This window comes from Copadichromis virginalis, linkage group LG3 (assembly GCF_057382275.1).
Source record: "Copadichromis virginalis isolate Kocher_CV1m ecotype Utaka linkage group LG3, C_Virginalis_male_GT1.1, whole genome shotgun sequence".
Lineage (NCBI taxonomy): Eukaryota > Metazoa > Chordata > Actinopteri > Cichliformes > Cichlidae > Copadichromis > Copadichromis virginalis.
Window position 1 is genome coordinate 45,167,116 of NC_140620.1, and position 23,904 is coordinate 45,191,019.

A 23,904-nucleotide genomic window follows, 5' to 3' on the forward strand; every position below is an offset into this window, starting at 1 on the left:
TTGGATACTCTCCACATCTCCCTTGTACACTCAGGAACTGTTGTCTTGTACCCTAGGGTTTGTTACTAGTATTATTAGATTGGATTTTTTCCTTTTTCTGTTTGTACACCCACTGGTACTGCTATAATTATGAGGTGGGAGTGTATGTCTTATATTGCTTTATGTTCTTTAAAAAGAAAACGGCATATTGTTCAATTTGTCTTTTGTAAAAGTCGATGCAAAAACTTTAATAAAAATATCAGGAAAAAAAAAAAAAAAAAGAACTACCAAAAGTATTTTTTATGTGATTGACTGTTGTTTTAATTCAAGCCCCGAGTGTAGAGCAGGTAAGATATAAAGTTGCATCCTAAATTCCATGCTCATGCAGAGTGTTTAGTTTATGACTTTTTCACCTGGTCATTTCTTGCTGAACGGATGGTTCGGTTGGATGATGTCTGTAACTGCAGCAAGTGTCTTGCTGACTGAATAATTTCATCTTGCATAATCTGAAACAAACACATAAAGACAGAAACAATTTATAAATTAACGTTCGATAAAATCTAAGAATTAATCATTTATTAGATACCAATATGAATATGTCTACCATAAAACTTGTGCGGAGCAAAGTTACATTCAATCAAGATGGTCTGGCATGCTGCAACTTTATAGTTGTTAAATTCTGGGTACAAGTATACATGCCCATCTTGTACGTGTTTCTCAATATTATTATTATTATTATTATTATTATTATCCTACCCAATTACATGTTTCTTTTAATCAGAGTATGCTGTTTTAATGACTTTACAATATAATTTACATTGTGTTCCTTACATTTATCCCTAATTGTATGTTATATTAATCTTATATTTCTGTTTTAATATTTACACCTAAATTTCCCCAACAAAGGATGTTTTAATTCACCACTATTTCAGTGAAACACGAGTCTCCCATCTTCCTGCTACCGGTCTGGAGTTTTTGTTCACCAAAGCACACACCAACTTCATACTGACGGACAGATCACTGCCCTTTTCCCGCCTTGTCTGACCGTGTTTTGTGGCTTTGGTTCACTTCACCTCACTCTTCCCCGTTCTTGTCATTAAATCAGGCCGTTCTGCAACCATGGCAGCCATTCACTCTATGGCTTTATTCATGGTGTATTTTACCCCTTCACCAAATGCCATTCTTGTTTCCAACATTATATTTGCAGTGTTCGTCTATCTATCAATATCTGCGAAGTATGGTTTTGTACCGAGTATCCTATTTTCTAAAGCACAGCATGTAAAGCATAGGTGTCAAACTCTGGCCCACGGGCCAAATTTGGCCCGCAGCCTAATTACATTTGGCCCGCGAAGCCATACCAAATTACTATCAGAGATGGCCTTGTGGTATTATACAGCTAATATATATATTGTTTAGTATTAAGCTTTGCTTGTTCCATATCCAGTTTTTCAGCAAAACGTGTTTGAGTCCATAAGAAAAGATTCATTCTCATATCTGGAGGAATAAATATATTTCAATAAATATTAACGTTAGCCCGCGACTTTGTTCCAGTTTTGAATTTTGGCCCACTGTGTATTTGAGTTTGACACCCCTGATGTAAAGGTTAGCTCGGTTAGCAGGATGCTAGCATGTAGCGCAAGGCGTGGATATTGTCTTTGAGTTAATCAAACATTTTCCTTAGTTCGAGTAGATAATAAAAGAAAAGAAAAATGAATGGGATTTTAAGTAGGACTAGGCATTCTGTAATGATCTCTATTTAGGAGAAAAACGCACTCACCTTTAAACAGCTCTCTTTTAGGAGACACGCTGCTGGCTAACAGTGTCATGTGATCAAACAGCGTAATTTAATTGGCTGAGAGCCGCTCGACTCAATCTAGTGCTGATTGCTCTGGCTTGGATCATTCAAGTTAATCACTTTTGCAGGTGAATTTTTTGCAGGTGAATATTTGATGGTGAATTTTTTGCAGGTGAATATTTAATGGTGAATTTTTTGCAGGTGAATTTTGGGAGTTGAATTTTTTGCAGGTGAATTTTTGCAGGTGAATATTTTTGCAAGGAAATTTGGAGGATAAAAATTCTGTGTTATAAATTCAATATCTAAAAATAGTTGAATTATGATGATACTATATTTCTTCCATAGTATGAACTGATTCATCATTAACAGTACATTTGTATACGTCAAGGTTTATATACATGTCACTGCCAATTAGAAAACCTACTAAATGAGAGAAATTTACCTTGAAGCAATTCATGCATAGTTTTGTCACACAAATCCCCAGAATAAAAGCAAAACACTGCTCACCATTTTAAGGTTTAATGTGCCACTGGCTGTTACATTTAATCTCATCTGACAATATGTCTGTGAAGGTTCTCAGTCATCCAGGTCATCGTAGTCAAAGGAGCTTGCAAAGAAAAGCGTCTGGACTTCTTTAAGTTGCTTGAAGACGTTTCACCTCTCATCCGAGAAGCTTCTTCAGTTCTAAGGTCAAATGGTGGAGAGTCCCAGATATAAACCTAGTGGGAGTAACCCCCCACAGAGGGACAAAAGGACCCCCTGATGATCCTCTAATCGCCTGAGCCAAGGTGTGAAACTGGGCGTGGGTGGCTGATTGGGACCCACACCCAGTTTCACACCTTGGCTCAGGCGTGGGAAGAAAACTTCTTTTTACAGCGAAAAAAACCCCCTAAACTTCCAAGCAAGTGTAGCAAGTACATAAGCTAAAATAATTTAAGTTGGTTAAGAGTAGTTGGGCTAATTCAGAAGATATCAGATTCGGCTCTAGGAGGTGAGTGAAGTACAATAAACATACAACCACAGATATTGTGATTACAGTTATTATTTATAGTGAAAATAAAGTGAAATTACCAAATACCAATATTTACAAATTCTGCAGACAGGGAAAAGATAAAAGATAATTCAAGCTTGTAAAATATCCACTGCACAGCGGTGCAGCAACCTCCTCCAACCCCCGACAGACAATGTCCATAAAGTTGCTATTTCATGATTGATATAAGTACAACGCGTATGACAGTCTGTAACAGGTTGAAATTGGAAGTGTGATGATCAGAACTGAGATTCCAAGACTGAGATCTCAAAAGTGAGATTTGGGGGACTGAAAACCAGGGGGGAGAGTGTAGGCCGCAGCAGCCTCCTACCAGACCGCAGGAAGTTGTAGCTGGGGTTCTGGCTCGTTGGGCCTAGCTCGCCATCCAAAGTAGTGGTGTCGCTGTGGTCTCTCCAGGGCACCACTAGCCTGCACTATAATCACAGGACCACTATTAGCAAAATTCATCTAAATTTCCCAAGCTAGCTTTAGTTCCAGTGTACACAATAAAGTTCATGAGAAAATACAACAAATACATATCCAACCATTGTAATGAATTAAAATAAATGACAATCTCAAATAACAAAACTACAGCCACGTAAAGTGAGAGTAGTAGTAATGCAGTAAGCCTCAGCCTTAGCTATCCCATCAGCTAATAGCACTGGCATACTGATACAGGTTACAAATACAAACAAACATTCAGACTCAACTCACCATTCACTACGTGCGATGTCACATACGAGCCCCACGCATCTACCCGCGGCGGTATCAAAATACTGTTGAACGCAATCCACAATTAATTCAAAAACAAGTCAAGATAGTAAACAGCGAAAAGCGCTCGCCCCACGTACCTGTTGCTTCCATCCGCTAACGCCTCTCCCCCGCGTCGTTTCGAGGCGACAACCCGGAAGGCATATATCGGTGCCTTGCGAATGTGATTGGTCACAACAGGCATGTGCAGACTCGCGGCGTGGCGTGCGTTACGACGCGTCGCGATGCCTTCACGGACACACTCCGGTTGGAATTTAAGATTCCAATTTAGTTATAAATGCAGTTCTTTTTATTTTTATGTGGGTTACATCCTCCCCGCCTTAACCATGCACGTCCCGTCGCATGTTAAACGCTAAACAACGTGAACAGACGAAGGACGGCTAGCATTATGGCCCAATGCATCGGAAAGACTATGCAACATCGTTTGGAAAACGGAAATCAGAGGATTACCACGAGTGAAATAGTGAAGTCGATCAGGTGGTGCTCTTTGTCGTTGTGAACGTCTTAGCCCGTCACCTATGTCAGTGTCCTGCTCAATAACACGAGACTCTTCAGGAGAATCTTCAACGGCAACGACAGGAATGTTGACCAGTATGTCTCCATTTCCAGGTAAGTTTTCAGGTAAGCTATTTCTGTTTTCAGGGTGACTTTCAACAAGTTCAAGTAGGATGTCTTCCACATCAGAGTCAGATTGCCCACCACCAGACTCCACTGCTGGAGGAAGAACACTGGACACAGAGGCTGGTTCTCCTTGCACTTCCACTTCAACTGAAGGATCCAAAATCAGTGGTCCTAGGCTCCCACCGTCAGATGAATCTGGAAAATGATTCTGTTTTTCCACAGTGAAGTGCAACGTTGGAGGATTAACATACAATGAAACCAAGCTTCCTGTGTCCTCATCCTCAACCAGAGATTCTGTGAGGGAATTTAAATCCGGGTTCTGCTGCAGAGTTCTTGGTCTGTGCGGAAGCGATTGCTCTGGTGATTCCAAGTTAACCTCACTGCCCGTGAGGAGGCCACATGGAAGGAGGAGGTCGCGGTGGAGGGTCCGCATAGGTCCATCGCTGTTCTCAGGTTTTACCTTGTAGACCGGGAGGTCCCCAGCCCGATGGACAACCACATAAACTTCTTCCTCCCATTTATCTGAAAGTTTATGCTTCCCTCGAAGGCGGACATTCCTCACAAGCACACGATCACCTGGTTCCAATGCTGATGGTATCACACGGTTGTCAAAGTGTTTCTTATTTCGGTCGGCAGCCTTTGTAGCGTTACTGGAGGCAATACTGAAACTTTCCTCCAATCTCGATTTGAGTGACTTAATGTACTGTGAGTGACTCTTTTGCTGGGATTCCCGCAGTGGCAGATTGAACGCCAGGTCCACAGGTAGACGAGGTGTTCTACCGAACATGAGTTCGTAAGGAGTAAACCCTGTAACCTCGTTCCTGGTACAATTATAGGCGTGAACCAGCGGTTTCACATGCTCTTTCCACCTTGTTTTTTGTTTTGTCTCCAAGGTCCCCAACATTGCCAGCAACGTCCTGTTGAATCGCTCCACTGGATTTCCCCTCGGATGGTAAGGGGTTGTACGGCTCTTCTGAATGCCTGCAAACTCACACAATTCTTTTATTAGTCTTGACTCAAAATCTTGCCCTTGGTCGGTATGAATTCGCTCTAGGAATGCCATAATAAATGATATAATTCTCCCATAAACACTTCGCCACAGTTCTTGCCTTTTGATTGGGTGTTGGAATGGCAACAGCGAATTTAGTGAAATGGTCAGTCAGGACTAAGATATCACGAGTGCCACTAGTGTCAGGCTCAAGAGCAAGAAAATCCATACACAAAAGCTCAAGGGGTCGAGATGTTTTTATGCTGACAAGTGGAGCAGCTTTTTCCGGCAGGGCTTTTCGGCGCACACAGCGGCCACAAGTCTTAATCTTCTGCTCAACATCCTTTGCCATTTTAGGCCAGTAGAATCTCGTACGGACAAGGTCAAGTGTATGTTCAATCCCCATATGGCCCATATCCTCATGGAGGCTTTTCAGGACTGATGGTCGCAACTCCTCTGGAAGGACAAGCTGGTATGAAAGGTCTCCATTGTCCCGTCTCCTCCTGTACAGGACTCCATCCACCAGCTCCAACCTGGACCATTCTCTGGGCAGGAACGGAAGTTCAGGGAGCTCAGCTCTGGCTGTTGGTGGAATCCTCTCTCCCGTCTCAAGCTGGTGAATAAGCTCTCGAATACAGGGATCCGAGTGTTGTCTCTCTTTGATGTTAAGAGTAGAAACGACAAGCAGCTAGTGAAGGTCCTCGGAACAGTAACTGTCAGAGATGGTATCCACTTGTACTGACAAAGACTCGACAAGTGTGAGGCCAACCTCACCGCAGTCACCCGGCCGTTTGGCTCTGACCAGATGACTTTGGCAGATTGCCTTCACAATCTCTTCTGGGAGGACATCAGAATCAGCTGTGTGTTGAGAAATGAAGTGACGGATGAGTTCATGGTCATTGGAAACTTCATCATTGGAGCAGGGGTAGGGTCGTCGCGAGAGCGCATCAGCGTCGCAATTTTGTTTGCCAGCTCTGTACAGGAGTTTAAAGGAGTACGTTGACAATGCAGCCAACCAACGGTGTCCAGTAGCGTCCAGTTTAGCTGTTGTCAAGACGTAGGTCAGTGGATTACTGTCCGTAACCACTGTAAAATCTGCTCCGTACAGGTAATCTTGGAATTTCTCGGTCACACTCCATTTAAGGGCGAGGAATTCCAACTTATGGGCTGCATAACGGCTCTCACTCTGTGACAATCCGCGACTAGCATAGGCTATGACCCGGAGTTTCTCCTCTTGCTCCTGATACAACACAGCTCCAAGTCCGGTCACACTCGCATCGGTGTGCAGAATGTATGGGCGAGACGGGTCTGTAAACCCAAGGACCGGGGCAGTTGTAAGCTTCTCAATCAGGGTTTCAAATGCAACTTGACAGTTGGTATTCCACCTCTCACCGAAGGGTTGATTTGGCCCGTAGGTGGATGTCTTGCGAGCTTTTAGGGTCTTTGATCTTTGAACCGGAGAATATCCACGAGTCAGGTCATTGAGTGGTTTGGCAATGACGGAATAGTCTTTTATAAACCGGCGGTAATAGCCAGCGAAGCCCAGAAAAGATCTCAATTGTTTCAGAGTTTGTGGAACCAGCCATGTCTTGATGGTCTCTATCTTCTCGGGGTCTGTTTGAACTCCTTCCTCAGAGACAATATGACCCAAGTACTTTACAGACTTTTGGAAAAATCGACATTTCTCCGGTGCCAGTTTCAGCCCATATTCCTTCAACCGATTCAGAACTCTCAGCAGCCTTCGTTCGTGTTCCTCAAGAGTGTCCGAATAGATGATTAAGTCATCCAGGAAAACGAGCACTTCCTTTAGGTGAAGGTCCCCCATGCATCGCTCCATCAAGCGCTGAAAGGTGCTTGGGGCGTTGGTAACACCTTGAGGCATTTGGTTAAACTCCCAGAACCCAAGAGGAGTCACAAAAGCAGTCTTTGCCTTGTCTTCCTCCTCCATCTGGATCTGGTAGTAACCGGACTTCAGGTCGAGTACTGAAAACCACTTAGAACCAGTGAGTGCTGAAAAGGATTCCTCCAAATTAAGAAAGTGTGTACTTTATTGGTCCCCGTGGGGAAAATCCCTCTCTGCATTTAACCCATTCACTCAGTGAAGCAGTGGGCAGCCATTGGGCGCCCGGGGAGCAGTGTGTAGGGACGGTACCTTGCTCAGGGGTACCTCAGGGTAGCTGTTCAGGGGAATCGAACCCCCGACCTTCCGATCACAGGGCCACCACTCTACCTACTGAGCCATCCCTGCCCTACAAATTAGGTAAGGGGTATGCATCCTTGATGGTTTGAAGGTTTAGTTTCCGGTAGTCTATGCACAGCCGGACCTCACCGTTCTTCTTCCTGACCACCACGATAGGCGAAGCAAAAGGAGACGATGATTCCCTTATAATGCCGGCTTCCAGAAGCTCACGCAGGTGACGGCGGACAGCTTCGAAATCTTGTGGATGGATTGGCCGGGCACGTTGCTTGAACGGTGTATCATCATGGAGTGGGATATGATGTTTAACAGCTGATGTACATCCAAAATCCAAGTCATGATGTGAAAAGACCTCCGAGATGTTATTCAGCTTTCCTACGACTCGCGTCTTCCATTCAGGTGACAGTGGAGAATCACCAAAATCAAAATTCAGGCTGGTGACAGTGTTCCTGACTGGAAGATGGGTCACGCGGTGTTCAGACAAGATGCAGTGGTAGGTTTCCAAATCCGCAATGACACTGTGAGGTGGAATGAAGGTATCTTGCTCCGACTCATTTGTAATAACCACGGGAACCTTGTATGGAGAAAGAGCTGGGAAGTTGATGAGACAACTGCTGACGCACAAACCCCCAGGTAAGGTGGAAGCAGGATGCTGTAGGAGAACACTCTGGCTAAACAATGGGGTGGAAACTTTGGCAGAGCCCTGGATGACAATAGTGCGGCCGGCCGGAACACGCACTGGAGCTTTGCTTAGTAGCCTCACATTCCCAATGCTGCCATTCTCCTTCTGCTTGTGTGACAGCTGTAGTGTTTTTAACACAGCTCTGTACCCATGAGTGCTAGGCTGATAGCTCGGATGCTGGTTAAGATGCTGTTTATACAGGGGTTCAAGGGTGTTCATCCCAATTAGCACAGTAGCGGGGACGTCAGGGTGTACGTCCGGAACAACTAGAGCCAATGTTGTTACTTCGTATTCTTCACCAACAAAATCTCTGGGGAACTTGACGGAAATCTCAATGTATCCAAGATATGGAATGGTTTGACCCGCAGCACCTTCCACCTGGAGAAGATCATGGAGTGGTTGAATTTGTTGGTCATGAAGATGATTGTTGTAAAAGGATACAGGTATTGTAGTAACCTGTGATCCTGTATCAAGCAGGCATTTCTGTGGATGGCCTGCTAGGGTCACCTCTGTTGTGCATCTTGACCCAATGAGGTAACATTGTGGTTGCCTTCGGACAAGTGTGTAGATCTACACAGTGAACAATTTCCTCCTTGTTCCTTTCCTCCTTTGCGGGACAATGTGGGTCCTGCACAGTTCTTGTACGTCCCATTACAGAAACTGTATCTAGTTTAAATGTCCAGTTGATGAATTCCGCTTCTGCCATTTTGGTTTCCTTTCACTGAACTGTTTGCGTTTTGCATTTACCAATGCAGAATTGGGTCTGTTCTAGCACTGTGGTCTAATGTGTCCATCTTCCCCACACCTGAAACAGAAACCAGGCTTGGGGTTAGGTGATATAGTCCCCTGTGTATCCGTTCTTTGCTTCTGGTGCTGCTTTGGAACAGGAGTACAGGACTGGTGAGACTGGGAGGCAGTTAAGGCGGCAAGTTGCTTTTGTATCTCCGCCATCTGCTGGGTGAGAGTGGACAATGCAGCACAGACCCCCCTTTCTTCTTCTACTGCGAACTGAGCTTGAGCTGCAACTCTGTGTCTTGGTGTTCCCAGATGTTGCTTCATCCTCAGAGTTTTGCTAGCCTCTCTGTCTTCTTCAGTTCTTAATAGGAGTAACAGTTCTGCAAAAGAAGGTGGGTTGGATTTTCTCTGCTTCAGCTGGAGCTCAGAGATAATATTACTATCCCAACATCCCCTACAGAATTGGCTGAGCAGGTGCCTGTTCACTTCACCCTGCTTGACCCCTCCCCGCTTAACAGCTAAACTTAGGGCCACCTGAAGTCGCTGTAGGTAGCCGGAGGGTTTCTCACCTGAGTTCTGCAGCGTGTCCATGAACTTCGCATAAAGTTCTTCCCCGTCCTGTACAATTCCATAAGCAGAATCAAGATGTTGAATATAAGTCTCTGCTGGTAGGTCAGGGTTAAGGTGCTTGATTATGTCCGCTGCAGGTGGTAAAAGACTATCAAGGATGTGTCTGGATCTTCGCAGTTCTGAAATGGCTGGATCCTTTAAGATGAGATCCACTCCAGAGCGCCATGTATCATAGTCCACCTCATGCTGTGGGTGTGGCAGTCTCCCAGAAAACATGCGCAGCCTATGGGATGAACGTATGTTTACATCTTCGCTCTTTACTATATGCTCCACAACATACCTCTGTACTTCAGATGGATTTAACTCAGCTGCAGACATACTGATAGAATGTCCTTCTGTTGTTGTAGGATGTAGGGCAGCTGAAGAAGTAACAGGAATAGCCATGTTGTGGGTTTGTTGATCCGGAGTGGCAGCCGTTTTGTGTTCAGATGCGGCAGTGCATTCCTGCTTGAGCCCTTCTGGTTTTCCTGGGCGCAGTTCTGAAACGGCTCCCTTTATTTGGGTCATTAGTTCTTGGAGAACTTCAGCAAAATCCTGACCAGACAGTTTTGCTACTTGTTTTAAGTCAGCTAAATAAGTCTTAGTCTTTGTGCACCCGACAGTAGCCGCATAGATTTTAGACAAGCTTTTTATATGATATTCATTATCTAAGGGCTTAAATGTATATGGCAGAATCGGACCCAATAAATCAAAAGCAGACCCCGTTTTAAACTCAACAACGAGCATATTATTAAACTCAGAACCGGGTGAGTTTATTGGCACGGTGCGTTCAATGGCACCATACTGGAGAAGAAAATCTTCAACCTCCTCAACCTCATATGCGGGGACGCCACTGACCAATACCGCGTTTGGTATTTTAACACCTAATGACTCCAACAAGTCCATGTTCCTAGTAATATGGTGAGATAGTGAGACTGAATGTACACAACAATATTATACTTGACACAACCTCCTGGCTGGTTCGCCACTAATTTGGCTTATGTAGCAAGTACATAAGCTAAAATAATTTAAGTTGGTTAAGAGTAGTTGGGCTAATTCAGAACATATCAGATTCGGCTCTAGGAGGTGAGTGAAGTACAATAAACATACAACCACAGATATTGTGATTACAGTTATTATTTATAGTGAAAATAAAGTGAAATTACCAAATACCAATATTTACAAATTCTGCAGACAGGAAAAAGATAAAAGATAATTCAAGCTTGTAAAATATCCACTGCACAGCGGTGCAGCAACCTCCTCCAACCCCCGACAGACAATGTCCATAAAGTTGCTATTTCATGATTGATATAAGTACAACGCGTATGACAGTCTGTAACAGGTTGAAATTGGAAGTGTGATGATCAGAACTGAGATTCCAAGACTGAGATCTCAAAAGTGAGATTTGGGGGACTGAAAACCAGGGGGGAGAGTGTAGGCCGCAGCAGCCTCCTACCAGACCGCAGGAAGTTGTAGCTGGGGTTCTGGCTCGTTGGGCCTAGCTCGCCATCCAAAGTAGTGGTGTCGCTGTGGTCTCTCCAGGGCACCACTAGCCTGCACTATAATCACAGGACCACTATTAGCAAAATTCATCTAAATTTCCCAAGCTAGCTTTAGTTCCAGTGTACACAATAAAGTTCATGAGAAAATACAACAAATACATATCCAACCATTGTAATGAATTAAAATAAATGACAATCTCAAATAACAAAACTACAGCCACGTAAAGTGAGAGTAGTAGTAATGCAGTAAGCCTCAGCCTTAGCTATCCCATCAGCTAATAGCACTGGCATACTGATACAGGTTACAAATACAAACAAACATTCAGACTCAACTCACCATTCACTACGTGCGATGTCACATACGAGCCCCACGCATCTACCCGCGGCGGTATCAAAATACTGTTGAACGCAATCCACAATTAATTCAAAAACAAGTCAAGATAGTAAACAGCGAAAAGCGCTCGCCCCACGTACCTGTTGCTTCCATCCGCTAACGCCTCTCCCCCGCGTCGTTTCGAGGCGACAACCCGGAAGGCATATATCGGTGCCTTGCGAATGTGATTGGTCACAACAGGCATGTGCAGACTCGCGGCGTGGCGTGCGTCACAACGCGTCGCGATGCCTTCACGGACACACTCCGGTTGGAATTTAAGATTCCAATTTAGTTATAAATGCAGTTCTTTTTATTTTTATGTGGGTTACACAAGCACCGAGTGCGCTACGACATAATGGGAAACTCACAGAGAAACTTGCGGATTCTTCCACTGACCGCTCCGGCACACCTGCACCAGGGTAAACCTCCGCCTACGCCACTCCTGCTTTACAGGTGAAAATAGAGCAACAGGACCGCTAGTCTTTGACTTTATTTATTTTCTGCTGTGTTTTACTTGCATCTATTTGAAAGAGTGAGTGTAAACACAAAAAATATTTTATTTTATGTGCTGGAATGTGCAGAAAATAGGTTTAAATGTTAAACTAATTTCTTCAAGTCAGAGAATGGGGCATATAATTAAATTTTTACTTGATGCATAAAGTTAAAAGATTAAAACTAACAAAACAAGTTTTAAAAAGACTTTTCCATTTGATTACATTATGTATGATGGATTATGCAGAAAAAGTAGAATTGGGGGGCTAGGAGGAGTGGGCCGTCCGACTGCGGTCTGGGGCCTCCCTGCTGCTGCGGAGTCGGGGCGGTCTGCCTCTCCCCACCGCAGGGAAAAGGGTAACACCACCTGGGTCTGGGTGCAGTTTCCCCCCTCCAGGGGCAAGGGTACCTAGACCCGGTTAGTAGAGTACGCTTGGGGAGTGTGATCGTGTATACAGCGTCCCTTTATGTCTGTCTCCACGTCGGTTGAGTGTGAAGTACATATGAGAGCATGAGGGTGGGAATGGATGTTTGTGTCTGTGTGTGCCTGTATGTCTGTGTCTATATGTCAGGTTGGGTATCAGACGCCACCTCTCTGGGGACATCTCGGGCCCTCCAAGGTTTGGAGGCCTATCTCCACCCACCACCACTTCCCCTGCCGGTGGCGGACTCCCTCAGGTATCGGTGCGTTGGTGGTTCTTTGTATCTGGGGGTGGGCGTCCGGGTACACACCGGCTCACTCCTTGGCGGCCGCTTATTGGGGCTCGCTCGGGCCACTTTGGAGGTGGGGTGCCCCCGGCCTCTCGGCCTGGGGCTCGGTCACTCAGGCACAGCTGGCTGCCGGCGGAGCTCACGGGCGCGTCACTGCAACTCCCCCTGGCTTCTGCTCCGCGGCTGCTGAATGAGCTCTCATCTGGGACTCTCCTTAGCTCTTACTGGGACAGTGGCGCGGCTGCCCCTCTGTGGGTCTTCCTTGGTCTCTTGTGTTCTGGGGGCCTCTGGATGTCTGGAGTTTTGATCTCCTCCATACCTGCTTCATACCCTGGAGGACGGGGCTGTGGCTCCCCACACTCCCTAGCAGATCGTTACATGGAGAAACCTTTGGAATGCAAGCATATGCTGATCCACACAGGTATGCACACAGGTGTACACACGGGTATTCACAGACGCGGACTACAGCCTTCTTGGCTGCTGCCTCAAAGCACATTGTGCGCTGTCTATCTTGCGTGCTGCACAATATCGTTTATTATTTAGTAACTATTGATATCTAAGACTAGCTAGTTTATTGTGATGGTGCTTTTTTTTTTATTATTATGTTGCTCTTTGTTGTTTGCTGTCTCCCCTGTTTTTTTTGTTTTTCTTTCTCTCCATACAGGTGACCCAGGAGTTTTTTTTTTGTTTTTTTTTTGTTTGTTTTTTTTTTTTGTTTTTTTTCTCTCTTCCCCCCCTTCTCACCATCTCTTCTCCCCTTTGGTTTTCTTTCTTCCTCTCCCCCTCTTTCTTTCATTCTTTCCCCCTGTCCTATTAAAAAAAAAAAAAAAAAAAAAAAAAAAAAGGATGACAAAGGATGAACTGAAGCTCCGCCATCACGTGATGTCACATGCTGCTGTTTCTGATGTCACTTCCAAGGAAAAAAAAAACAAAAAACAAAAAAAGTAGAATTGGGCTGAAAGATCTATCGCTTTATCACCTATTCAGGTTGTAAATCATGTTTTTAAAAAGTAACTAATTACTTTTGAAAATAAGTAATCAGTAAAGTAACCGGATTACTTTTTTGATGAAGTAATCAGTAATTAGTTACTGATTACTTTTTTCAAGTAACTTGACCAACACCGATGATATACAGTACTTACTTCTGAAGAAATTATGTTGGGACCCTGAAAAAAATTACTATGTACAATAATGGATTTCTATACATGTGACATCAGATGAAAACTTTGGTTGTAAGATTCGAATAATTATTTGTTAAAAGCTAGACATTTTAAAATAGAATAAGAAAGAAACGTATTTTTTGTGCCCTCCTATTCCTGTTAATGCCTTACCTGCCCCCTGCCAAAACTTTGCTTCACCCGCCCCTGCACAGTTAGCAGTAGTGATGTGCGGATCAATCCTGAAATATCGATTCCTCCGATACCAATCATTTATGTTCTAGAATCGATTCTCACATTAAAATATCGATATTTTAGTAATTTAGAGTAAATTTGTAGTTTATCATTATCAGGAACACAGTGGAAAGAAACTATAACATTCGGATTGTCTACATTCAAAGGAACTACTTCCTCTTCCGCCTTTCATAGTCATGTGCGAAATACGGCTGTATAAATGTCTCGCAGCGCCTTGGCGTGAGCACTCACAACAATGGCTGAGCGTAATTGTGCGGAAGTAATTTACCTCCACAAACAGCTGAGACGTGGTTTGAGATACATGTGGCAAAAAAGTGCTCCAAGAGTGAGGTGTTGTGGCCGTAGCCTACTAGGGAGACATTCAAAAGGTCTGTTGGGGGGGTGATAAATACATTTTACAGGGTTTATTTATCGGATAAAATACGTTAAATCACTGTTATTATTGGCCGGCCCGGAAACGGGTGTCCAAATTCAGAGGCTGCTTCCCCATACGGAAAAGAAATAGTAAAAACTTATATGTGATTACTCATGAAAGTGGCCACTTTCATGAGTAAATCAAATAAGGCTTACATGATTTACTCATGAAAGTGGCCACTTTCACATTACTTTCATATATTGTTTTAGTAAGTATCCAAAACATACAAGTTTCATTATATAATTTTTTAAGGGATCTTATATCTGTTTTCACACTTATATGCTTTTCATACAAGTTTCACACAAGACAGATACAAACTTTATAAGATTTATACATATCTTTTCCATATGGGTCCACCTGAAGACCTGGCCTTCGCGGTCTAAAGAAAGCCGGGTTGTACGTCACGAGCTCCCTCGGTGGAGGGTGAATACAACCGGGCGCTGACGTAAACTCTCGACCGTCTCACACTTCTGTTTGACGTTTATTCAGCTGTGTGAAAACCCCGGAGGAACCCTCCTGAGGGATTAATAAAGTTTAATCTAATCTAATAACTTTAATCTCAGCCAAACCGATTTACTCACGAACAAATAAAACACTGAAAAAGCCAAACAATAACATTTTTAAGTTATCAAAGTGACTTATATATCATGTTTAACCCGAGTAGCGAAAGACCGCGGGGGTTTGAAAACAATGTGTCAGTTGGCTCAGATATTTGAAGTTTACACAGCCACATTCTCACCTAAAAATATGTTAAAAGTTTTTTGCGACCCAGAAAGACAAATAAGAGTGATATTAAAACTAAGTAGCTGCCACCATTGTTGGAAACTGGAATTTTTTTTTCTCTGCCCGTTCTGTTGGTTTTTGTCTTTTGCCCTTCTCCCCCGTCCCTCTTCTCAGCTGTTTCTCTTTCCCTCTTTCTTTCTCCCCTTCTTTCCCCCAGTCAAGTCTGTCCCGTATTCAGTAAGTGAAAATAAAATAAACAATAAAAGGTGAATCAAATGGACCATTACGGCAAGGCTGGGATGGTCAGTTTGGTAAAGTAAATCCGTTGGGCATCTTTCTTTGCCTTTAGACAACAATTCTGATGGCAAAAGAGCCAAACGGGACAGGCCAAAAAACAAAACAAAAAAAAAACAAAAAAAACAAACAAAAGGAAACTGGAATTGGCTGGGCCCGCTATGAATTCTGCGATATGGTTTTTCAGTTTTGTTGTCCGGGTGGAAAATCGGGAGAAATTCAGGAGAATGGTGGCTCCGGGAGATTTTCGGGAAGGGCACTGAAATTCGGTATTCTCCCGGAAAAATCGGGAGGGTTGGCATGTATGGTTGTGGCAACATCACTAACCTTGTCAAACACCTCAGAGTAAATCATATCGCAGAATATGAGGTGTGTATGTTGAGGCGAACTGAAGAGGAGGAGAGGGGCAGATGCTGCTAGGGCGAGACAGACGTCTCTCACGGAGTCCTTTAGTGCTGCAGGCAGGCAAGGTGTTCAAATAGGCACAACTTTAGTTTTTTTATTTCTATATGATGAACCCTGCATTATTAAGTGATAAGAATAAGTAATCTGATGCCCTGTAATCATTATGACGCTATAATTTGAGATACAATAAATAAAATAAAGTATCGGTATCGGATCAGTATCGTCGATACCACCCTGAATATTACTTGGTATCGGATCGGAAAGGAAATCAGTGGTATCGCACATCACTACCAGACAGCCCAAACCAAAACACCAAAACAAAAAAACCCCCAAAAACAACACAACCAGGGCGGGCGGCGGGGAAAACAGGATGGAGGGCTCGAAACAAAACCAAACAAGGAGCCAGAAACAAAAAAAGAACAAACAATGGAGCCCGGAAAGCAACAGAACAAAAAACAGGCTCACGACAGGCGCAGGCGGCCAGGAAAAACAGTTCACAAAAATTTCAGGGGGCCGACCCGGAGGCTGACAGCACAACAGTCCAAACCCGGGCAGTTCAGGGGGGCGGCCCAGAGGCTGACGGCCCAAGAGCCCAGAAAACAGTTCAGGGGGCCGGGCAGGCAGGAGACACCGGCGGCGACGGAGTAGGTCAGGAGGCCGACCGTGCGGGAGGCACCGGTGGAGGAGCAGGTCAGGAGGCCGGCCGGGCGGGAGGCACTGGTGGCGGCGTAGTTCAGGGGGCCGTCCATGACGGCAACGACGTCCAGTCATCGGCCGGACAGGACGTGCAGGACGAGCAGGCCGGACAGGACGAGCAGGCCGGACAAGACGTGCAGGCCGTGCAGGACGAGCAGGCCGGACAAGATGTGCAGGAACAGACAGCATGGAGACCTCAGGAGCAGACGAAGCTGAACACTCGGAGGCCGGACCAGGCGGAGCTGCAGAGGCTGAGGCCGGACCAGGCGGAGCTGCAGAGGCTGAGGCCGGACCAGGCGGAGCTGCAGACTCGGGGGCCGGACCAGGCGGAGCTGCAGACTCGGAGGCCGGACCAGGCGGAGCTGCAGACTCGGAGGCCGGACCAGGCGGAGCAGCCGAGGCAGGACCAGACGGAGCTGCAGACTCGGAGGCCGGACCAGGCGGAGCAGCAGAGGCAGGACCAGGCGGAGCTGTAGACTCGGAGGCCGGACCAGACGTAACTGCAGAGGCGGAGGCCGGACCAGACGGAACTGCAGAGGCGGAGGCCGGACCAGGCGGACCAGCAGAGGCAGGACCAGACGGAACCGCAGACTCGGAGGCCGGACCAGGCGGAGCAGCAGAGGCAGGACCAGGCGGAGCTGCAGACTCGGAGGCCGGACCAGGCGGAGCTGCAGACTCGGTGTGACCAGGTGGTAGAGCCGGTGGTGGCTGAACGGCCTCGCCAGAACCATCAGCAGACACTGGGACGTGCTGGCTGGGTCCTCCCGGACCCCCAGCTGACGAGGCAAGAGGCTGAACGGGCCCCTCGGACCCTCCAGTGGAGACAGGTGGCTGAACGGGCCCCTCGGACCCTCCAGCGGAGACAGGTGGCTGAACGGGCCCCTCGGACCCTCCAGCGGAAACAGGTGGATGAACGGGCCCCTCGGACCCTCCAGCAGAACCAGTTTGCAGAACAGATGAAGTGGGAGTGATGTCAGAGTGTCCAGAGTCAGAATGCTCAACAGTTCTGTTGTGGCGGCGGCCAGAACGCCGTTTCCTTCGGGATGAGGAAACAGGAACCGGTGGAGAAAAAGAGACCTCCTCCTCATCCTCTGACCACATAGCTGCCAGGAAAAAGGCAGGTGAACGAGAACCCAGCTGGTGTGGGGAGGGAGAGGAAGTCCGTGGCAATGTTGAGACAGAAGGAGAGTGTGTGTTGTCCTGGAGTAACAGTGGGGAAGATGTAGAGAGAGAGAGAGCAAGCTCACCAGCCTTGACTTGCTCTCTCCAGGCAGTAATGGTGTCGTCCAACTTAGTGTCCTTAGCAAACTGGCTAAGCCGGGGGTTAAAGCGAATGATGGCCTCCACCGCACTCAGCCCCACTGCCATGGTCCTTAAATCAGGGGACTGGGCAATGCGGTCAAGCAGGCTCACCATCCGCTCCATCTCAGTGTTGTACTCCGAGGAAAAAGAGTCTGTCGGGCGTCCATGTTCTGGTCGCGATCTTCTGTTAGGTGACGGCTGTGTGCAGACAGGAATAGGACCCAAGATGCAGACTCCAGAGAGAAACTTAAACCAAAACAGCTTTAATGCTGAACTGCTGAGCCCGCACCGCCAGCTGTGGAGCCCTGCGAGCCGGAGCAGGAGCCCGGCGAGCCGGAGGAGCGGCTCAGCGTGGCGGAGCAGGAGCCCTGCGAGCCGGAGCAGGAGCCCGGCGAGCCGGAGGAGCGGCTCAGCGTGGCGGAGCAGGAGCCCTGCGAGCCGGAGCAGGAGCCCGGCGAGCCGGAGGAGCGGCTCAGCGTGGCGGAGCAGGAGCCCAGCGAGCGGGAGGAGCTCGATCTTCCCGAGCCGGAGCTCAGCGAGCGGGAGGAGCTCGCTCTGCCCGAGCCGGAGCAGCTCAGCGAGCAGGAGCAGCTCAGCGAGCAGGAGCAGCTCAGCGAACCACCAGCAGATGAGCTCGGCGAGCGGAAGGAACAACCGGCGCTGCCAGCCGGGGAGGAGCTCGGCGAGCCGAGGGAGCTCTCGCTGCCAGCCGCCGAGGTGGAGCTCTCGCTGCCAGCAGCCGAGGAGGGACCCGCTCAGCCGGAGCCGGAGGTCAACGAACCGGAGGGACCTCCACGTCTGGCGCGGCCTCCACGCCATCCACGTCCTCTGCATCCACGTCAGCGACCAGCGCGTCATGAACCGTGTGCCACACCTCGCTGTTGCTCACCGGAGGAGCAGCGCCGCCACCGGACCCGTGGCAGGCCGCCTGGGGAGCAGCGCCGCCGCCGTCGGACCCGGGGCAGGCCGCCGGAGGAGCCGCAGCGCTGCTACCGTCACTGGATCCCGGGCAGGCCGCCTGGGGAGCAGCAGCGCCGCTACCGCCTCTGGATCCTGGGCGGGCCGCCTGGGGAGCAGCGCCGCCGCTACTGGGCCCGGGGCTCGCCACCGGAGGGGCAGCAGTGCCGCCGCCACTGGAGCAGTGGCAGGCCCCCAGAACCATTTTTCTGCTGTTGCCGGACCCGTGGCTGCCCGCCGGAGCTGCAATGTCGCCACCATTGGACTCGAGGTAGGCCCCCTGAACTTTTTTGTTATGTTGATGGGCCGCCTGAGACTGTTTTGTGGCATTTTTTCTTTTTGTTGCTCCGCTGCGGGATGCGCGGTCGGACTCTGGGACTGTGATCATGGGGGGGTTGTTTTCTTTGGGGGTTTTTGCTTGTTTTGGTTCTGCCCTCCGTCCTGGACCTCCCGCCGCCCGCCCTGGGTTGGTTGTGCTGTTTTTGGTTTGTGTTTTTGGGTCATCGGGAGCCGACCCTTAGAGGGGGGGTACTGTCACGGACCCGGCTCTGGAGGACTCGGGGGTCCGTGACCAGTTTTGACTGTTGTTATTGTTGTTAGTATTATTATTATTTGGTGATGTGTGTTTTCTCCACAATGCTGTGTTAGTCTGTGTCCCACTCGTATGTATAGGCAGGGTGTGGGTGTATACGTGTGTATGTCTGCGGGTGTGGCTGGAGGATGGAGCACAGCCACCTGCAGGCCTGATAGGTGTGGCCCTGCGAAGGACTGGCCACACCTGAAGTTCCTGCCACACCTGTTGGTGATCAGGGCTCGTCGGGGGAGCTACTTAGGAGAGTGTTGGAGCTCCCACCGGCGCGGGATCATTGAGTTATCGTACCAAGTTAGTGTGTCAGCATATGTCTGTGTTGTTCGTATATGCCCGCCGAGGGTTAGTGTTGACGGCTGCCTCTATGGTTTCCCTGCAGGAGGAAGAGTGGTCCAGAAAGGCAGCACGCACGGGGTGTGCGGAAACACAACAGCGGGGAGCACGAGCACGAGCACAGACGTCGGAGGGAAGCACGCACACGGGGTTCAAGGGAGCAACGGGGAGTTATTGTGTTTACAGTTTTTCACTGTGAATAAAGAGCACTGTTTGCATCGCAGAGTCTGCGTTTTGGGTCCTCCTTTCCCCACATCCCCACGGTCTGCCAGCCAGACCGTGACAAGGATTAAAAATGGCTAATTTGTTTTTGATGTCTTTTGTTAAAATGAGTGGTTTTAATAATTTTCAGACACACCTTGCAAATGTGCTTATAATGAGTTGGCACTTGGTCTTTTGAAGGTCATAAGCTTTGTTCGGCGTGATGGTCCGGACTGGGATATTGCAGGAAATGCCTTGAGTGCAGAGGGCTAAATGCAAACACGCTTACACACACATAGGAGATGATTAGAATAAGTCCCTGGGACATTCTGAATATTCTAAACCAATTCTGAATCACCACAAGGTCAGTAGATAACAACATTAGATTATTAGAGCTAGGAAGAGAGGTGTTTTGGTTTTCTGTCTCTTACAGAGAAATGAACGGACACCAGACGAGGTCACAGATATACGAGGATCCTTCGCAGCAGAGACAGACGCAGTGACTGCCGAGACACCAACTGGGTTCAAGTGTCATGGCATTTGGGCTCCGATTAGTCACCTCAAAAGGATGGATCCCATAAACACAGCAATAACCATGAAGGGGTTGGCGGAAATCCAGGAACACCAGATCAACGAGGTTCGAGAGGCTCTTGGGCAAAAGGGGGACACGTTCCTGTTCCTTTTTCTGGGGGATACATAGGAAACACAGAACCCGAGGATACACAGATCGTTGTTTGAAATCGGGGCAGAATAATCCCTTGATCTGTGCAACGACTTAAGGGTTGTCTAACCCCTGAGGTTGAAGAAAGAAGAGCAGAGGATCATCCAACTGGAAGGCACTGGTAGCTGCAGCAATAAAATAAAGGCTAAAAGCTCCTTGGACAGAGGTTCTAGTCTGAGTACGTCTGAAGGGTATAAGGTAGCACCAAAATAAAGCTGTGGGAGAACTGGGGAGTGTCATCTGTACCTGCTATTGTTGTAATAATAGTTTTTCTTGCATCTGAACTGCGCAAACACAGAGGTCATCTCACATATGGTTCGCCCAACAGGGGGACAAAGGGCCTCAGGAGTGAGAAGAAATAAACTCAGCCACACTGGATTACAGGGTGTAGGTGAGCTCTTTATTCTAAAGAGCTCATCAGGGGGAGTGTGAGATTATAATATTATTTTATGCCGTGTTAGACCCCTAATTAAAGATTGTGAATTATTATGTAGTCTTAGTTTGCATTATTCTCCTGAATTAGAAGAAGGTGGTAACTATTGCATTTGTTAAACTGATTTGCATTACATTAGACTGCTGATTTATTGTGAATGAATGATATTGTTTTATGATGCATTATACTGCTGAGTTATAAGAAATACTGTTCGCAGAAAGTCATCGCCTTATTTGTCTGATTAGAAGAGAACAGAATATACTGGAGTTTTCTGCCCCATCTCAGCAGGAGCAGATAAACGGGGAGCCAAGGTCGTAGCTTAGGCGCCGTGTGAGAGAAAGTTAAATTATTTGCATTGTCAACTGCACATATTGAAGCTCATAAGAAAATGTTTACTGACATTCGTAGATATGGAGAAGAAGTGGGAAGAGATTTACGCGTTCATTTCTGCGGGCTCCTACCCTTCAGGATATGACAAGGCTCAGAGGCAAAACCTCAGAAGATATGCCTCAAAATTCAAACAAAAGGGTCAGTAATTTATTGTTAATACTAACAACTCATATATGTGGTTAAATTAATTTCTAAATATATATTGTTTTACTGATTAAGATGGCGCCGGTGAGGTCGGCTGCCGTCACGACTGCTCCGACCACTTTTTCTTTGTCTTTGTTTTTTAAGTTAGTTTTCAGCGTTTCTAAATCGGCAAAATCATCACCATTGGGTACATTAGGTATGACAGTGACACTCTTGTTTCTATTGGTATACAATGTACTCACAATTCGAAGTTTTTAACTCCGGATCCGAGCTGGCCGAGTGAGATCTCGAGGGAGAACAAAGGGAAGCGGCGGCGGCCTAGAGGGAAGCGAGCCGGTGTCAGGAACAGGCTGAGAGCTCGTGCACACCGCACACCTCTGCCTAGCATCCTGCTCGCCAACGTCCAGTCACTGGAGAACAAGCTTGACGACCTCAGGGCCAGGATAAAGTTCCAGAGAGACATTCGGGACCGCAATCTCCTCTGCTTCACCGAGACATGGCTGAACCCAGCGGTGCCGGACCACGCCATCCAGCCGGCCGAGTTCTTCTCGGTTCACCGCATGGACAGGACACGGGACTCGGGGACGTCAAGGGGAGGCGGCGTGTGTTTAATGGTGAACAACAACTGGTGCAACAGTGCGAATGTTGTTCCTCTCACACGCTCCTGCACACCAAATCTGGAACTACTGTCCATCATGTGTCGTCCTTTTTATCTACCTCGGGAATTTACATCGGTCATTGTAAGTGCCGTTTATATTCCACCACAAGCGGACACGGTCACCGCCTTATGCGAGCTGCATGAGGCACTCACACAGCACCAGACACAACACCGGGACGCTGCGCTTATTGTGACGGGGGACTTTAATAGCGCCAACCTCAAACGCGCAGCGCCGAACTTTTATCAACACATCACCTGCCCCACCAGGGGTGAAAGGACACTGGACCACTGCTACACTACGGTCAAGGACGGCTACAAGGCACAATCCCGCCCCCCGTTTGGCAAATCTGATCACGCCGCCATCTTCATGCCAAAATACAAACAAAGGCTGAAACAGGAAGTTCCGGTTCAGAGGAAGGTCGCGCGCTGAACGGATCAATCGGTGGCCACGTTACAGGACGCACTCGATGACGCAGACTGGGGCATGTTCAGAAACAGCTCCAACGATGACGTCAACGTGTTTACGGAAGCGGTTGTGGGATTCATCGGGAAACTAGCGGATGATACCGTGGAGACAAAGACTATCACAACGTTTCCCAACCAGAAGCCGTGGGTGGATAAAACCATCCGCGACGCTCTGAGATCCCGCACTGCTGCCTACAACACGGGACTCATGACGGGGGACCCGTACAAAGCCGCGTCATATAACGTGCGGAGGGCGGTGAAAAAGGCGAAGCAGCGCTACGGGAGGAAACTAGAGTCACAACTCCAACAGAGTGACTCTAGGAGCCTGTGGCGGGGACTAAGGACAATAACGGACTATAAAGCACCAACAACCGGTATGACGAACGCGGCCGTGACTTTGGCAGACGAGCTGAACACTTTCTATGCTCGCTTCGAGGCTGCAGCTAAGGTCTCCAACAATGCTAGTGTTAGCGGCGCTAACGGCTGCAGACAGGAAGATACTGCCAGCACCGGAAACGTGCTCGTCATCTCCGAGCATGAAGTAAGGAGAGCCTTCAAGAGAGTGAACACCAGGAAAGCAGCAGGACCAGACGGCATCCCAGGTCGTATCCTAAGAGACTGCGCATACCAGCTAGCTCCTGTGTTCACTGAGATATTCAACATCTCTTTATCTCAGTCGGTGATCCCCACATGCTTCAAAGAGTCCATCATTGTTCCTGTCCCGAAGAAACCCCACCCTGCTTCTCTCAATGACTATCGCCCTGTAGCCCTCACCTCAGTAGTGATGAAGTGCTTTGAACGCCTGGTCAGAGACTTCATAATTTCTTCACTACCAGACACACTGGACCCACTACAGTTCGCTTACCGTCCAAATCGTTCCACAGACGATGCCATCTCTCATCTCCTCCACACATCACTCACTCACTTGGACACTAGAAGGGGGAATTATGTTAAAATGCTCTTCATAGACTACAGCTCTGCATTTAATACCATAATTCCCTCCACACTCACCACCAAGCTGGAGCATCTGGGACTCAGCTCATCTATGTGTCAGTGGATCTCCAACTTCCTAACTGGCAGACCACAGGCAGTAAGGATGGGCGGACATGTCTCAGCCTCCACCACTCTCAGCACTGGAGCCCCCCAGGGGTGTGTTCTGAGCCCCCTGCTGTACTCTTTGTACACATATGACTGTGTGGCCACTACCAGCTCCACCACCATCATCAAGTTTGCTGACGACACCGTCGTGGTGGGCCTGATCTCTGATAACAACGAGACGGC

General features: G+C 47.7%; 2 long non-coding RNA genes across 3 annotated transcripts; one reads left to right on the forward strand and one right to left on the reverse strand.

Moving 5' to 3' along the window:
- Positions 1–3,110: 3,110 nt before the first annotated feature.
- Positions 3,111–11,447, reverse strand: LOC146714975 (uncharacterized). 2 transcript variants are annotated; one of them, XR_014918897.1, is made up of 4 exons: positions 11,384–11,447; positions 11,247–11,308; positions 10,864–10,966; positions 3,111–3,238 (listed from the first exon to the last, which is right to left on the reverse strand). It is a non-coding gene; the product is annotated as an uncharacterized LOC146714975 (long non-coding RNA). The 2 variants fall into 2 exon arrangements; XR_014918896.1 differs by lacking the exon at positions 3,111–3,238 and having other exon boundaries at positions 10,839–10,966.
- A 7,752-nt stretch (positions 11,448–19,199) lies between these two features.
- Positions 19,200–19,834, forward strand: LOC146714976 (uncharacterized). The gene is made up of 2 exons (XR_014918898.1): positions 19,200–19,572; positions 19,658–19,834. It is a non-coding gene; the product is annotated as an uncharacterized LOC146714976 (long non-coding RNA).
- The last annotated feature ends 4,070 nt before the right edge of the window (positions 19,835–23,904 follow it).